The sequence below is a fragment of the Bombina bombina genome, chromosome 7 (genome assembly GCF_027579735.1).
Source record: "Bombina bombina isolate aBomBom1 chromosome 7, aBomBom1.pri, whole genome shotgun sequence".
Taxonomy (NCBI): Eukaryota; Metazoa; Chordata; class Amphibia; order Anura; family Bombinatoridae; genus Bombina; species Bombina bombina.
Window position 1 is genome coordinate 77,162,929 of NC_069505.1, and position 16,325 is coordinate 77,179,253.

Sequence of the window (16,325 nt, forward strand, 5' to 3'; positions counted from 1 at the left end):
AAGAACACATAAAACATGTACGTTGGGTACTCTCAAGACTCCGAGTCCATAAGCTTTATGCTAAACCTGAAAAATGTAAATTTCATACCAACCAGGTCTCTTTCCTAGGTTACAACATCTCCCCTAAAGGAATCCTAATGCAGACAGAAAAAGTTGATTCTGTACAGAATTAGCCAGAACCTAAAACAAAAAAGGATTTGCAGAGGTTTTTAGGGTTTTCTAACTATTATAGAAAATTCATAAAAAATTTCTCCACTCTGGTAAAACCTCTGACAAAATTAACTGGATCTAACTCAGTGTTTAAATGGACTCCTGAAGCACTATCTACATTCAATCTCTTAAAAACCAGGTTCACAAGTGCCCCCATTCTTCGTTTCCCTAATCCACAACTCCAGTATACATTGGAAGTTGACTCATCTGACTATGCAATTGGTGCTGTCCTATCCCAGCAGAATTCCCCAAAAGAACCCTTACATCCGATATCCTTTTACTCAAAGACCATGACTACTGCAGAACGTAATTATGCAATTGGGGATAAGGAGTTACTTTCAATTTGCCATTCCTTAGAACATTGGCGCCACCTCCTAGAGGGTACTACATTCCCCATCAATATTTTCACTGACCACAAAAACTTGCAGTACCTTCAAAAGAATAAAACTCTGCCAGCTAGGCAGGTACGGTGGAGTCTTTATTTTGATCGCTTCCATCTCAACATTATTTACAGACCTGCACAACAAAATGGCAAGGCAGATGCTCTATCACGCATTCCAGAGAAACCTACAAACTCATTCCCCAGGACTTCTATCATTTCACCTGAATCATTCATCGGATTATCTGTTCCAATGCTTGAGGAACTTAAGGATTACTGTAAGAGGGTTCCTCTTCCTCCAGAACCCTATCTCCAGAAATCCTCTGGGATATACTATTATGGAAACAAGTTTTTTTTACCTTTCCATATGAGAACTCGACTGTTACAGACCACACATGACTCACCTCTTGCTGGACATCCAGGTGTTCAACGTACTATAGAACGAATAAAACGCATCTTCTGGTGGCCTGGAATGAAAGCAACCGTACAAAATTATATCAAAACCTGCAAGGTTTGTGCCACATCCAAACCAGAGAGGAAAGCTCCATACGGTCTTTTGATGCCCTTGCCTGTTCCACACAGACCATGGGAACATGTGTCAATGGATTTTATTGTTGATCTTCCAGAATCCTGCAAACAAACAACTATTTTTGTGGTCATCGATCTATTAACTAAAATGGCACATTTTATTCCCTTTCACAAGGTCCCCTCATCATCCGAAACAGCACAACTTTTTCTCGACCACGTAGTGAAGTTGCATGGTATTCCCCCCATCTTAACAACTGATAGAGGTTGTCAATTCACTTTGAAATTCTGGACTAGACTCTGTGAGTTAACCCAAATGGACCATAGATACACCACTGCTTTTCACCCACAGACTAATGGCCAGGCAGAAAGGTTAAATCAATGGCTTGACCATTATCTCAGATGTTACTGTTCATATCATCAAAACGGCTGGCTTAAGTATCTCTCGATGGCCGAGTATGCACATAACAACTCAGAAAATTCTTCTACCAAGCTCACTCCATTTTTCGCAAACTATGCTTATCACCCTGATTTCCCTCTATCACCAAATGGTTCTCCGGATTCACCTTTAGTGGACGATCTATGTAACACCTTGCAGGAAAACTTCAGATTTATAAAAGAGAATATATTACATGCCCAAAACATACAGAAACACTATTACAACCTCCGCAGAAGGAAGCCACCACAGTATGCTGTAGGTGACCTAGTTTGGCTTTCCACCAGGAATCTAAAACTTCAGATACCATCAAAGAAACTAGCCACTCTTTTTATCGGACCTTTCCCTGTACAAAAGGTGGTTAATGAAAATGCTGTAAGGTTGCAACTGCCACCAACCATGAAGATACACCCTACCGTGCATGTGTCCTTGGTTAAACCTTATGCACGGACCAGGGATGACCAGATATTGTTGCCTCCTATCGCCCCCGAACTTGCTTCAGATGAATATGAAGTGGAGTCCGTTTTGGATTCCAGATTTCGCAATAGAACCTTGCAGTATCTTGTACGCTGGAAGAATTTTTCAGCGGATGAGAATTCCTGGGAACCAGTATCTATCTTGAGTGCGCCTTGTTTGATATCCTTGTATCATCGTAGATTCCCTGACCGCCCTCGTCCTATCGCTGTGGTACAGCGATCCTGAGTGGGGGGTCATGTCAGGGTTTCCTGTCTCTTTAAGTTGTTTTACAGTACTATTTCTTTAACGTGACATCATCGTGGAGATTGATTGGTCACACCTCCTTTAAAACACCTGTTCTCTCAACACACCTTGCTCAGGCCTAGATTTAGAGTTCGGCGGTAGCCGTCAAAACCAGCGTTAGAGGCTCCTAACGCTGGTTTTGGCCGCCCGCTGGTATTTGGAGTCAGTGATTAAAGGGTCTAACGCTCACTTTACAGCCGCGACTTTTCCATACCGCAGATCCCCCTACGCCATTTGCGTAGCCTATCTTTTCAATGGGATCTTTCTAACGCTGGTATTTAGAGTCGTTTCTGCAGTGAGCGTTAGAGCTCTAACGACAAGATTCCAGCCGCCTGAAAAAAGCAGGAGTTAAGAGCTTTCTGGCTAACGCCGGTTTATAAAGCTCTTAACTACTGTGCCCTAAAGTACACTAACACCCATAAACTACCTATGTACCCCTAAACCGAGGTCCCCCCACATCGCCGCCACTCGATTAAAATTTTTAACCCCTAATCTGCCGACCGCCACCTACGTTATACTTATGTACCCCTAATCTGCTGCCCCTAACCCCGCCGACCCCTATATTATATTTATTAACCCCTAACTTGCCCCCCACAACGTCGCCGCAAGCTACTTAAAATAATTAACCCCTAATCTTCCGACCGCAAATCGCCGCCACCTACGTTATCCCTATGTACCCCTAATCTTCTGCCCCTAACATCGCCGACCCCTATGTTATATTTATTAACCCCTAATCTGCCCCCCACAACGTCGCCGACACCTACCTACACTTATTAACCCCTAATCTGCCGAGCGGACCTGAGCGCTACTATAATAAAGTTATTAACCCCTAATCCGCCTCACTAACCCTATCATAAATAGTATTAACCCCTAATCTGCCCTCCCTAACATCGCCGACACCTACCTTCAATTATTAACCCCTAATCTGCCGACCGGAGCTCACCGCTATTCTAATAAATGTATTAACCCCTAAAGCTAAGTCTAACCCTAACACTAACACCCCCCTAAGTTAAATATAATTTTTATCTAACGAAATAAATTAACTCTTATTAAATAAATGATTCCTATTTAAAGCTAAATACTTACCTGTAAAATAAATCCTAATATAGCTACAATATAAATTACATTTATATTATAGCTATTTTAGGATTAATATTTATTTTACAGGTAACTTTGTATTTATTTTAACCAGGTACAATAGCTATTAAATAGTTAAGAACTATTTAATAGTTACCTAGTTAAAATAATTACAAATTTACCTGTAAAATAAATCCTAACCTAAGATATAATTAAACCTAACACTACCCTATCAATAAAATAATTAAATAAACTACCTACAATTACCTACAATTAACCTAACACTACACTATCAATAAATTAATTAAACACAATTGCTACAAATAAATACAATTAAATAAACTATCTAAAGTACAAAAAATAAAAAAGAACTAAGTTACAGAAAATAAAAAAATATTTACAAACATAAGAAAAATATTACAACAATTTTAAACTAATTACACCTACTCTAAGCCCCCTAATAAAATAACAAAGACCCCCAAAATAAAAAATTCCCTACCCTATTCTAAAATACAAAAATTACAAGCTCTTGTACCTTACCAGCCCTGAACAGGGCCCTTTGCGGGGCATGCCCCAAGAATTTCAGCTCTTTTGCCTGTAAAAAAAAACATACAATACCCCCCCCCCAACATTACAACCCACCACCCACATACCCCTAATCTAACCCAAACCCCCTTAAATAAACCTAACACTAATCCCCTGAAGATCTTCCTACCTTGTCTTCACCATCCAGGTATCACCGATCCGTCCTGGCTCCAAGATCTTCATCCAACCCAAGCGGGGGTTGGCGATCCATAATCCGGTGCTCCAAAGTCTTCCTCCTATCCGGCAAGAAGAGGACATCCGGACCGGCAAACATCTTCTCCAAGCGGAATCTTCTATGTTCTTCCATCCGATGACGACCGGCTCCATCTTGAAGACCTCCAGCGCGGATCCATCCTCTTCTTCCGACGACTAGACGACGAATGACGGTTCCTTTAAGGGACGTCATCCAAGATGGCGTCCCTCGAATTCCGATTGGCTGATAGGATTCTATCAGCCAATCGGAATTAAGGTAGGAATTTTCTGATTGGCTGATGGAATCAGCCAATCAGAATCAAGTTCAATCAGATTGAGCTCGCATTCTATTGGCTGTTCCGATCAGCCAATAGAATGCGAGCTCAATCTGATTGGCTGATTGGATCAGCCAATCGGATTGAACTTGATTCTGATTGGCTGATTCCATCAGCCAATCAGAATATTCCTACCTTAATTCCGATTGGCTGATAGAATCCTATCAGCCAATCGGAATTCGAGGGACGCCATCTTGGATGACGTCCCTTAAAGGAACCGTCATTCGTCGTCTAGTCGTCGGAAGAAGAGGATGGATCCGCGCTGGAGGTCTTCAAGATGGAGCCGGTCGTCATCGGATGGAAGAACATAGAAGATGCCGCTTGGAGAAGATGTTTGCCGGTCCGGATGTCCTCTTCTTGCCGGATAGGAGGAAGACTTTGGAGCACCGGATTATGGATCGCCAACCCCCGCTTGGGTTGGATGAAGATCTTGGAGCCAGGACGGATCGGTGATACCTGGATGGTGAAGACAAGGTAGGAAGATCTTCAGGGGATTAGTGTTAGGTTTATTTAAGGGGGTTTGGGTTAGATTAGGGGTATGTGGGTGGTGGGTTGTAATGTTGGGGGGGGGGGTATTGTATGTTTTTTTTTACAGGCAAAAGAGCTGAAATTCTTGGGGCATGCCCCGCAAAGGGCCCTGTTCAGGGCTGGTAAGGTACAAGAGCTTGTAATTTTTGTATTTTAGAATAGGGTAGGGAATTTTTTATTTTGGGGGTCTTTGTTATTTTATTAGGGGGCTTAGAGTAGGTGTAATTAGTTTAAAATTGTTGTAATATTTTTCTTATGTTTGTAAATATTTTTTTATTTTCTGTAACTTAGTTCTTTTTTATTTTTTGTACTTTAGATAGTTTATTTAATTGTATTTATTTGTAGCAATTGTGTTTAATTAATTTATTGATAGTGTAGTGTTAGGTTAATTGTAGGTAATTGTAGGTAGTTTATTTAATTATTTTATTGATAGGGTAGTGTTAGGTTTAATTATATCTTAGGTTAGGATTTATTTTACAGGTAAATTTGTAATTATTTTAACTAGGTAACTATTAAATAGTTCTTAACTATTTAATAGCTATTGTACCTGGTTAAAATAAATACAAAGTTACCTGTAAAATAAATATTAATCCTAAAATAGCTATAATATAAATGTAATTTATATTGTAGCTATATTAGGATTTATTTTACAGGTAAGTATTTAGCTTTAAATAGGAATCATTTATTTAATAAGAATTAATTTATTTCGTTAGATAAAAATTATATTTAACTTAGGGGGGTGTTAGTGTTAGGGTTAGACTTAGCTTTAGGGGTTAATACATTTATTAGAATAGCGGTGAGCTCCGGTCGGCAGATTAGGGGTTAATAATTGAAGGTAGGTGTCGGCGATGTTAGGGAGGGCAGATTAGGGGTTAATACTATTTATGATAGGGTTAGTGAGGCGGATTAGGGGTTAATAACTTTATTATAGTAGCGCTCAGGTCCGCTCGGCAGATTAGGGGTTAATAAGTGTAGGTAGGTGTCGGCGACGTTGTGGGGGGCAGATTAGGGGTTAATAAATATAACATAGGGGTCGGCGATGTTAGGGCAGCAGATTAGGGGTACATAGGGATAACGTAGGTGGCGGCGGTTTACGGAGCGGCAGATTAGGGGTTAAAAGTGTAATGCAGGGGTCAGCGATAGCGGGGGCGGCAGATTAGGGGTTAATAAGTGTAAGGCTAGGGGTGTTTAGACTCGGGGTACATGTTAGAGTGTTAGGTGCAGACGTAGGAAGTGTTTCCCCATAGGAAACAATGGGGCTGCGTTAGGAGCTGAACGCTGCTTTTTTGCAGGTGTTAGGTTTTTTTTCAGCTCAAACTGCCCCATTGTTTCCTATGGGAGAATCGTGCACGAGCACGTTTTTGAGGCCGGCCGCGTCCGTAAGCAACTCTGGTATCGAGAGTTGTATTTGCGGTAAAAATGCTCTACGCTCCTTTTTTGGAGCCTAACGCAGCATTTGTTTGAACTCTCGATACCAGAGTTAAATTTATGGTGCGGCCAGAAAAAAACCCGCGGAGCGTTAACAGCCCTTTTACCGCCAAACTCCAAATCTAGCCGTCAGTATTTTGGAAACCTAGCCCAAGTTAGGTGTAATACAAGCCAAGAGAATCTAAATGAAATATTTCAAGTCTGTTGATTATGTTTTGCTTTATTTCAGCATTAAGTTCTGAAGCACTTCTGCTCTCTGTACAACTCCGTGTACATTTCAACTGACCGCCACCTCAAAACTCATAACAGGATAACTCAACACTCACTACCATTGGGACGATCATCTGGGATTTACAAATTGGTAAGATCTGACTTTAACATCTTTTTATCTTACCAGTCGTCTCTGTGAGAACAACACCGTACCTGCCGATACGTCACTTCCTGTCCTCCGCGTACAGCGTTTGGTTCACTGTGCTGACAGGCAGAGGGACAGATCCGTTGCAGCAGTCAGACTTCTTTTACTGCTGAAAGCAAAGAGTGATTGGGACTTAAGATCTGAAGTAAGAGGGGGTTGATCTGGCTTATCGTAGGTACAATTTCTGTGTTTAACCATTACCTATATTAACAGTGCTTAAGTACAATTGCTAAGCTTTATTCGATTGAACTAAGTAAACTTGTTAATAGCTACCACTGTATCACTGAGCTCACTCTGAGGTTCTCTGAGTTGCTACATCCTATTAGAACTCACTAACATTAAAGGTAGTGGGAATAGAGCACCATTTCTACTACTCCACCAAATCTGTGTACTGATACTCAGAACTTAAGAATATATTGATTTCACTGATCAACAGATTCCCCTCTTTCCATAGAGGAATCAATAACATCTGTGAAAACAATCTATCATTTGCAATCTGCAGTTGTGTTCCTCTAAATACAGGGTGTGTTACCATTACAGTACCTGTCTAAGTCCAGGGATCCTCAGGCGGAAGCAGTGGATGCATTAGCAGTTCCTTGGTGTTACCAACCTGCTTATATCTTCCCGCCTCTAGTTTTTCTTCCAAAACTGATTTCCAAAATCATCATGGAACAATCGTTTGTGTTGCTGGTAGCTCCAGCATGGCCTCACAGATTTTGGTATGCGGATCTTGTTCAGATGTCCAGCTGCTAACCTTGGCCACTTCTATTAAAGCTAGACCTTCTGTCTCAAGGTACGTTTTTCCATCAGGATCTCAAATAATTAAATTTGAAGGTATGGAAATTGAACACCTAGTGCTTAGTCATAGAGGTTTCTCTGACTCAGTGATTAATACTATGTTACAGGCTCGTAAATCTGTTTCTAAGAAGATTTATTATCGAGTTTGGAAGACTTATATTTCATGGTGTTCGTCTCATAAATTCTCCTGGCATTCTTTTAGAATTCCTAGAATTTTACAGTTTCTTCAGGATGGTTTGGATAAAGGTTTGTCTGCAAGTTCCTTAAAGAGACAAATCTCTGCTCTTTCTGTTTTATTTCACAGAAATATTGTTAAGCTTCCTGATATTCACTGTTTTGTACATGCTTTGGGCCTGTCATTAAATCAATCTCTCCTCCTTGGAGTCTTAATTTGGTTTTGAAGGCCTTACGGGCTCCTCATTTTGAGCCTATGCATTCTTTGGACATTAAACTACTTTCTTGGAAAGTGTTGTTCCTTTTGGCCATCTCTTCTGCTAGAAGAGTTTCTGAATTATCTGCTCTTTCTTGCAAATCTCATTTTCTTATTTTCTATCAGGATAAGGCAGTTTTGCAGACTTCATTTAAATTCTTACCTAAGGTTGTAAATTCTAACAACATTAATAGAGAAATTGTCATCCCTTCTTTGTGTCCTAATCCTAAGAGTTCTTTGGAGAAATCCTTGCATTCTTTGGATGTGGTAAGAGCTTTGAAGTATTATGTTGAAGCTACTAAAGATTTCAGGAAGACTTCTAGTCTTTTTGTTATCTTTTCTGGTTCTAGGAAAGGTCAGAAGGCTTCTGCCATTTCCTTGGCATCTTGGTTAAAGCTTTTGATTCATCAGGCTTATTTTGAGTCGGGTCAGGCCCCACCTCAGAGAATTACAGCTCATTCTACTAGGTCAGTCTCCACGTCGTGGGCTTTTAAGAATGAAGCTTCAGTTGATCAGATTTGCAAAGCAGCAACTTGGTCTTCTTTGCAAACATTTACTAAATTCTACCGTTTTGATGTATTTGCTTCTTCGGAAGCAGTTATTGGTAGAAAAGTTCTTCAGGCAGCTGTTTCCGTTTGATTCCTCTGCTTATGTTTTAAGTTTTATTCTTTCATTTATGAGAAAAACATATTTTTTTTGGTTGTGGATTTAATATTCTCAGCGGAAAATGGCTGTTATTATTTTATCCCTCCGTCTCTAGTGACTCTTGTGTGAAGTTCCACACCATGGGTATTTATATCCCATACATCACTAGCTCATAGAATCTTGCCAATTACATGAAAGAAAATATAGTTTATGTAAGAACTTACCTGATAAATTAATCTCTTTCATATTGGCAAGAGTCCAAGAGACCCACCCTTTTTTTGGTGGTTATGATTTTTTTGTATAAAGCACAATTATTTCCAAATTCCTTTGTTGATGCTTTTTACTCCTTTCTTTTTCACCCACTACTTGGCTATTCGTTAAACTGAATTGTGGGTGTGGTGAGGGGTGTATTTATAGGCATTTTAAAGTTTGGGAAACTTTGCCCCTCCTGGAAGGATTGTATATCCCATACGTCACTAGCTCATGGACTCTTGCCAATATGATAGAAATAATTTATCAGGTAAGTTCTTACATAAATTATGTTTTTCTGTTCCTGGTGAATTTAAAGTTCCCTTTTCATATTTTAATAATGAGGTTTCCAATGAAGTGGCCAGTTGGTGTGAAATTGTGTCCAACTGGGGTACAGTATTTATTTTCTTTGTGATATTTAATAGAGTGTTTATGCAGATTCATTCTATAGTGCAGTTTTTGTCCAATTTCCCCTATGTAGCTTGCCAAGTCACATGCTGTGCACTGTAGATTGGTGAATGGAGTTTACCATTGTTTATGGATATTGTGTGGTCCAAGAAGCTAACAGTGTGGTTTGGAAAGTTCATAAAGTTATTGATGGGTAGAATGAGTTGAATGAGTTATGGAATGTTTGCAAATTTTCTTTTCCTTCTGTCCATATAATGAAAACATAATCTATGTAGCAAATACTATTTATGAGGTTTGTGGGTTAAGTGACTAGGAAACTCTGTTCAAGGTTACCCATAAAGAGGTTTGCATATTATGGGGCCATTTTTGTGCCCACAGCACAACTATTTGTTTTTGTGCCTCTTCATCCATCTACAAAAAAACCTATGGATGTAGTTACCTTCACAACACCAGCTTTCATGCCAACAATAAGGAGCAACCATGTGTTCAGCTAGCTCGCAGTAGTGCATTGCTTCGCCTTCAACACAGGTCATTCTTTAATTGCCCATATGGAATGAATAGATTAGAATTGATTGCTCTTTATATTTCCACATTTTCATATCCCTTAGCCCTTAAATAGAACAATATGGTAAAGTATTTGTGGGGCTCTGAGCCTTAATGGTATTTAATTTGCCTTGATGGGTTCTACTCTGGGAGCAATTATCCATTCATGGCCATCCACACAGTTAGCACAATTGTTGAGAAAATTGTTCCCATTATGGTGTAGCATATAATTATGCAAACTAGTTTTATATTATGTATTTGCAATATAGGTATAAAATTGTTCATTGATTCATATTTTCAGGTGTGCATTCATATTCATTTATATTAATGTGTATTAATTAATAGATTTAAACTATCAATCTACCATTCTATAAACACACAGAGCTACAAGAAGCATCCAATAATATATTTACTTATCTTTTAAAACTATAATAAAAACATAAGCAAAATGTATTATTACCTTAATAGAAACATGCATGAACTGTATATGGAAATAGAGGTGATTGTAAAGTACTGTACACTGAAAGCAGAGGAATCTGATTTGTATAGGTTGAAGTATTTAGTTTTTAAAGTGTGACCTCTGTCCCCTGCTTACTTCACTCTCCCCAGTGAAACTTCTCTTTCCATCAAGCTCTATTACTTTCTAAGGGGCATCTTGCAAATCCCAAAGACAGGCCCTTTTTTTAGAAAATTCTCCTAGGACAGACCCTGCGAAGGTTAGTGTGTTTTTTCACCTCTGTCTCGGCAAAGTTTTGGTCATTGGACCCATAGAAAGAATATCTCCAAACTCCTGGCTAATGCTTGGCCAGATTAAATAGCAGAACTCGTAAAGAGAAAGTCTACATAGAATGTTTATTGATTAAAAAGATTGATTATCCCTTTATTACTCAGTCCCAGTAACATGAATATTTTTTTAACGCTTAAATATTTTAGTTCAATTATTCAAGATCCCTAAAATAAATAAATTAATGTAATCATTATACTATTGAACAATAATCAATAAACTTCCCCCAGAAATTATTTTACTGCATAAATATGGGCACTAGGCGCTATCAGCAAAACCAGTGCATTATCCGATTGGTTGTGCATCCAACGACTTCACAGAGACACGGGCCAATCAGATCAGGTGTTTAGTCCAATTGGGATGAGTGCTAACGCCTTGTAGGAGCCCCTTACACCAGTACACATACATACATGTATGTGAGGCATTATACACCACACATACATGTTGTACCATCTATACAATGGGTACTGTAATTCCCCCATATTCACTATCTGTTTTTGGCTGTGCCTGGGGGGTTCAAGGGGGGCAAAGCCAGAGGATCTGTGGGGTGGAGGCCAGAGGTAATGTGAAAGAAGAAAGAAGAAGGCGCCACAATAGTGCAAGATCAATTGTGTTTAGAGATCACACGCACGACAGGTTATACTTACTAAAAGTAAGGCACTTGAGAAGAGCCACAGATGCACTCTGGAGTCTTAATAGCTGCCCAGATAGCTATCCTCTCGCTACTCCGGTATGGCTTGTACTTCGAGGTCCGGAATCGGTAAGCAATGGTATATTGTAAACCAAGTGGTATATGTGGTCTTACAATAATACCTGATTCTCAAGCCTGATTCTCAAGGAGAGCAGGGGTAATGAAAATATTGTGATGACAAAGTTGTAAAAACAACTATGGTTTATTAAAAACAAAGTTAAAACACAACGCGTTTCCCGGTTCACAGACTGTTTCATCAGGTGTATTAAACTGTAATTACATCACGACTTATAAAGAAAATGTTCGGCGTCTAATGTCGATTATTGCGCATGCGCATGCAGATAAACGGACCAATGGGAGCCCATGCTGAACCGGCTTCCATTCTATTGCTATTGGTTCATTATCGGGGAGTATGGTGTTACCAAACTTACGAATGTACTATAAAAATAAAACAAACCAACTTGTGGGAACTATCACTGATTATCATCATCGAGGCTAAAATATAATAGCCGAATTACATATTGTCATATAGATAACTCTAAAAATATTGTGATATAAAGTAAATCCTCTAATTTGATACCTTATAGGACTCAAATCGATCTATATAAGGATTTACGTGGTGAAAATAAAGATGGATAAATTGAAGCCGGTTAATTCAGGCGCTCTGGAGATGACCGATATCCGCAAACGCAGACCACTAAAACAAAAGACCACAAGTAGATCTCATAACATTATTAAAAACTGGATAACCATATCAATCTATAAAAATACATATGCACCATAGCTTTACCTATACAATTACCAATTCACAATATACTTAGAAAATATCAACATCATGACATATAACTGTAAAATGTGGCGCCTCAGTGTTATTAAATTGTTCAAATGCAAAAAAAACATTTTTGTGTTTTAATGGATACTATATCTAGAGATTAGCTCATACAACTACAAAAACAAATAATAAAGGACCTATTACTCTATAATAAGAGATGTGGCTAAGGTAATAAAAGCATAAATAAACAACTGAACTGCAATGTGTATATATACTCAATGGGCACAGATATTCTAAAGAGGTAAATACAAATATAAAAACATATATAAACGGATTAGTTAAAAGCTGCCATATCAATGTTTTCATTTAATCCATGTGGATTTATGGTTTTCATTTTCCATATCCAATATGTCTCCCTTTGTCGCGTATGCAGAAACGTATTTCTCCCCCATTTCGGTGTAATATGCTCAATGGGGAAAATTCTAAAAATATCTGATTCCCCTTCATGATATTTACCTTTATGGCGGGGTACACTATGGTTAGCTAAAGATTTTTAGTGGTCTGCGTTTGCGGATATCGGTCATCTCCAGAGCGCCTGACTTCAATTTATCCATCTTTATTTTCACCACATAAATCCTTATATAGATCGATTTGAGTCCTATATGGTATCAAATTAGAGGATTTACCTTATATTACAATATTTTTGAGTTATCTATATGACATTATGTCATTCGACTATTATATTTTAGCCTCGATCATGATAATCAGTGATAGTTCTCACAAGTTGGCTTGTTTTATTTTGATAGTACATTCGTAAGTTTGGTAACACCACCCCCCCCCAATAATGAACCAATAGAATGGAAGCCAGTTCAGCATGGGCTCCCATTGGTCCATTTATCTGCATACGCATGCGCAATAATGGCATTACACGCCGAACATTTTCTTTATAAGTCGTGATGTAATTACAATTTAATACACCTAATGAAACGGTCTGTGAACCGGGAAAAGCTTTGTGTTTTAACTTTGTTTTTAATAAACAATATATGCATTACTCCTGCTCTCCTTGAGAATCAGATATTATTGTAAGACCACTTTTTGACATATACCACTTGGTTTACAATATACCATTGCTTACCGATTCCGGACCTCAAAGTACAAGCCATACCGGAGTAGCGAGAGGATAGCTATCTGGGCAGCTATTAAGAGTCCAAAGTGCATCTGGGGCACTTCTCAAGTGCCTTACTTCTATTAAGTACAACCAGTCGTGCGTGTGATCTCTTAACACCATTGATCTTGCACTATTGTGGCGCCTTCTTCTTTCTTCTTTCACACTACTACAGAGCCTCGCTTATGTGCCACTAAGCTTTGGAAGGAGTACAGCAGCCTCACGATACCCCACCATTTGGACCCTTTAATCCGAGTCTTAAACAGAATCACTTCTGGAACTTCATAGGATTTTAATCAGGACTTTATCACTAACTCCCCATTACTGATCACGTTCGTTTTGTTTATGTATTTTTGATTAATGTTTATCACCTATTTTTGGTTATTTTGTATATACAATATCATATTGCCTATATTATGTTAGCACACAATTAGATATCCCCATATTATCACTTGTCACATGGGGTTGCTATATATTGCAACATTATATCACTAGCAACACTGTTGCTTATTCTAATCACTCCAACATTAGCATACTGCAGGTTATGGATAGTTACTCACTGACTGGTTTTTAGTGTTTAACGCACTTATTGCTCTTTTTATTTATCACTTGATTATATCTACTAAAAGGCACCTTTAACATATCATGTTTGGATGCCAGAGGATCGGCGTGGGCACCCTCCTAACCCCCCCGCTGAGACAAAAGCAAACAGTGAAGATGGGTGAATTACAGTGCCCATCTGATAAGCCTGTGTCTCTGTGAGGTCACCGGATGCACAACCAATTGGATAATGCTTTGGGTTTGTAGCTAGGGCCTCGTATACAAGCTGACCTCAACTTTGGCTGGTTTGCAAACAGAAATTCCGTCTTATTTTGAATGACTTATTTAGAAAATATATACAGTATGGTCTATCATTGCAATGCCATCATCTGATGGAAGAATATGCTGTTTCATTTTAGTTTAGCTAACCATTAATGTGAACCCTTGTCTTATCACTGGAGTTAAAGGGACATGAAACCCAAGTTTTTAGATTCATGATTTAGAAAGAACATGCAATTTTAAACAACTTTTCAATTTAACTCTATTATCTAATTTGCTTCATTCTCTTGATATACTTTGTTTAAAAACATATCTAAATAGCTCAGTAGCTGCTGCTTGGTGGCTGCACATAGATGCCTTGTGTGATTCGCTCACCCATGTGCATGGCTATTTCTTCATCAAAGGATATCTGAAGAAAGAAGCAAATTAAATAGAAGTAAATTAGAATGTTGTTTACATTTGTATTCTCTAGCTGACTCATGAAAGAAAATCTCCCTTTAAGTGAAAGGTAATGGCAGTATTGATAACATGCAGTAAAACTTAAGGATATCAGACTTCTCACTTTGCATAGCATGCTCAATGAACTTGTCAGGGGTGGAACTACCATCGGTGCAGCAGGTGCACTGGCGCTAGAGCCCAATTGCTGGGGGACCCATAGACACTAGTTTATATATAGGTGTGTGTGTCTATGTGGTCATTATCTGTGTATAGATAGTGATCATGATTATACAGTGCAGCATACTCATCAGTGTATAGATACTTGCATCATTATACAGTGCAGTTTGTTCACTATTAATGTATAGATATTCCGTCACTATACAGCACAACATATTTATCAGAATATACATATTAATATTTATACAGCACATTGTGCTCACTGCCAGTGTATAAATACTCAGTATCATTACAAAGTGCTACAAGCTCACTTTCAGTGTGTTTGAGTGTGTATATGTGTGTATGTATGTATGTGTGTGTGTATATATATATATATATATATATACTAAAGACTAATATTAAGATAGATATGGTATACAAAATTTCGACAAATTGAGTATAAAGAAAAGGGATTTCAGCACTCTTTTTTGAAAATAGTCTTATATAAATTTATTTCAGAATAAAGATCCATAAATGGCGGACTCCAGCCCTATTAATGGGCAGAATACCTACACATCAGGCGGGGTTTAGGGTACTAAATGAAGCACCTGTACCTGAGTAAATCAGCCCTGAGGAAGCCCCGATATGTTTGGAGCAACAAGGGGTGAAACGTACGTTGGCAAGCTCCTAAAAAAGTCACACTGACTGACCGTAAAAAGCAGTCCCCAAGTATGATTGCATTGTTTCAGTAAGCACCATGATCAAAGAGTACAAGTTTACCTGTAAGAGTCAGTTCCGGATTGGAAACAAGATACAGCTGAGTAACCTCTGAGTTGGAAAAGGCAAATGAGGAGTGAACAGCTACTTACTGTGTCCTAGAGGTATTCCTGGAAAATAAGGAGAAAAGACACCACGAATCGGAAACAAAGAGTGAAAAGCTGACCGAAGTAAAAGTGGAATTCTGAAAGTTACCCCGGATGCAGTGCACGGCCTGGTTTTGTGCATATTTGTTTTCAATAAGTTGCCTCGGATGATTCACAGCCTAGCAGAGGTGAGGAGACGCTGAGTTAAGCGTGGCTCTTTCGGCATCGAGAGGTATGGAACAAACAGGAAAGATTAACTAACACACGGCTCTGCAAAAGGTTTGATAACAACGACCCTTTTACCTTTGAGTTTAAAGGCCCACATTGGTGGTAAGAGCAACAGTTAATAACGGACACTGCCGTGGAAATGGTAAAGTGAATTTACATCTTATCTTTCTTAGCTCTATTGAACTGGTGCAAAATAACATTGGTGCAATATCTTTAAATGGAACAATGACTATGCTAGCACAGTTTTACTATGCATAACCTGTTTTGAAGTTACATAATATTCAGGAAGGGGGATTGCCTTAGGTGGCAACAATTTGTTTGATGTATTTGTTGCTACATTGTTATAATAGCTTGAAAGTTTTTTGTAGTGGTTAGTGCTGCATTGATGTGATTTTATTTGGTTGCCAATACCAAATTCAAATTAGATTATAATAATACTGGCCAGTCATGTGTGATTTTTTGTTTCA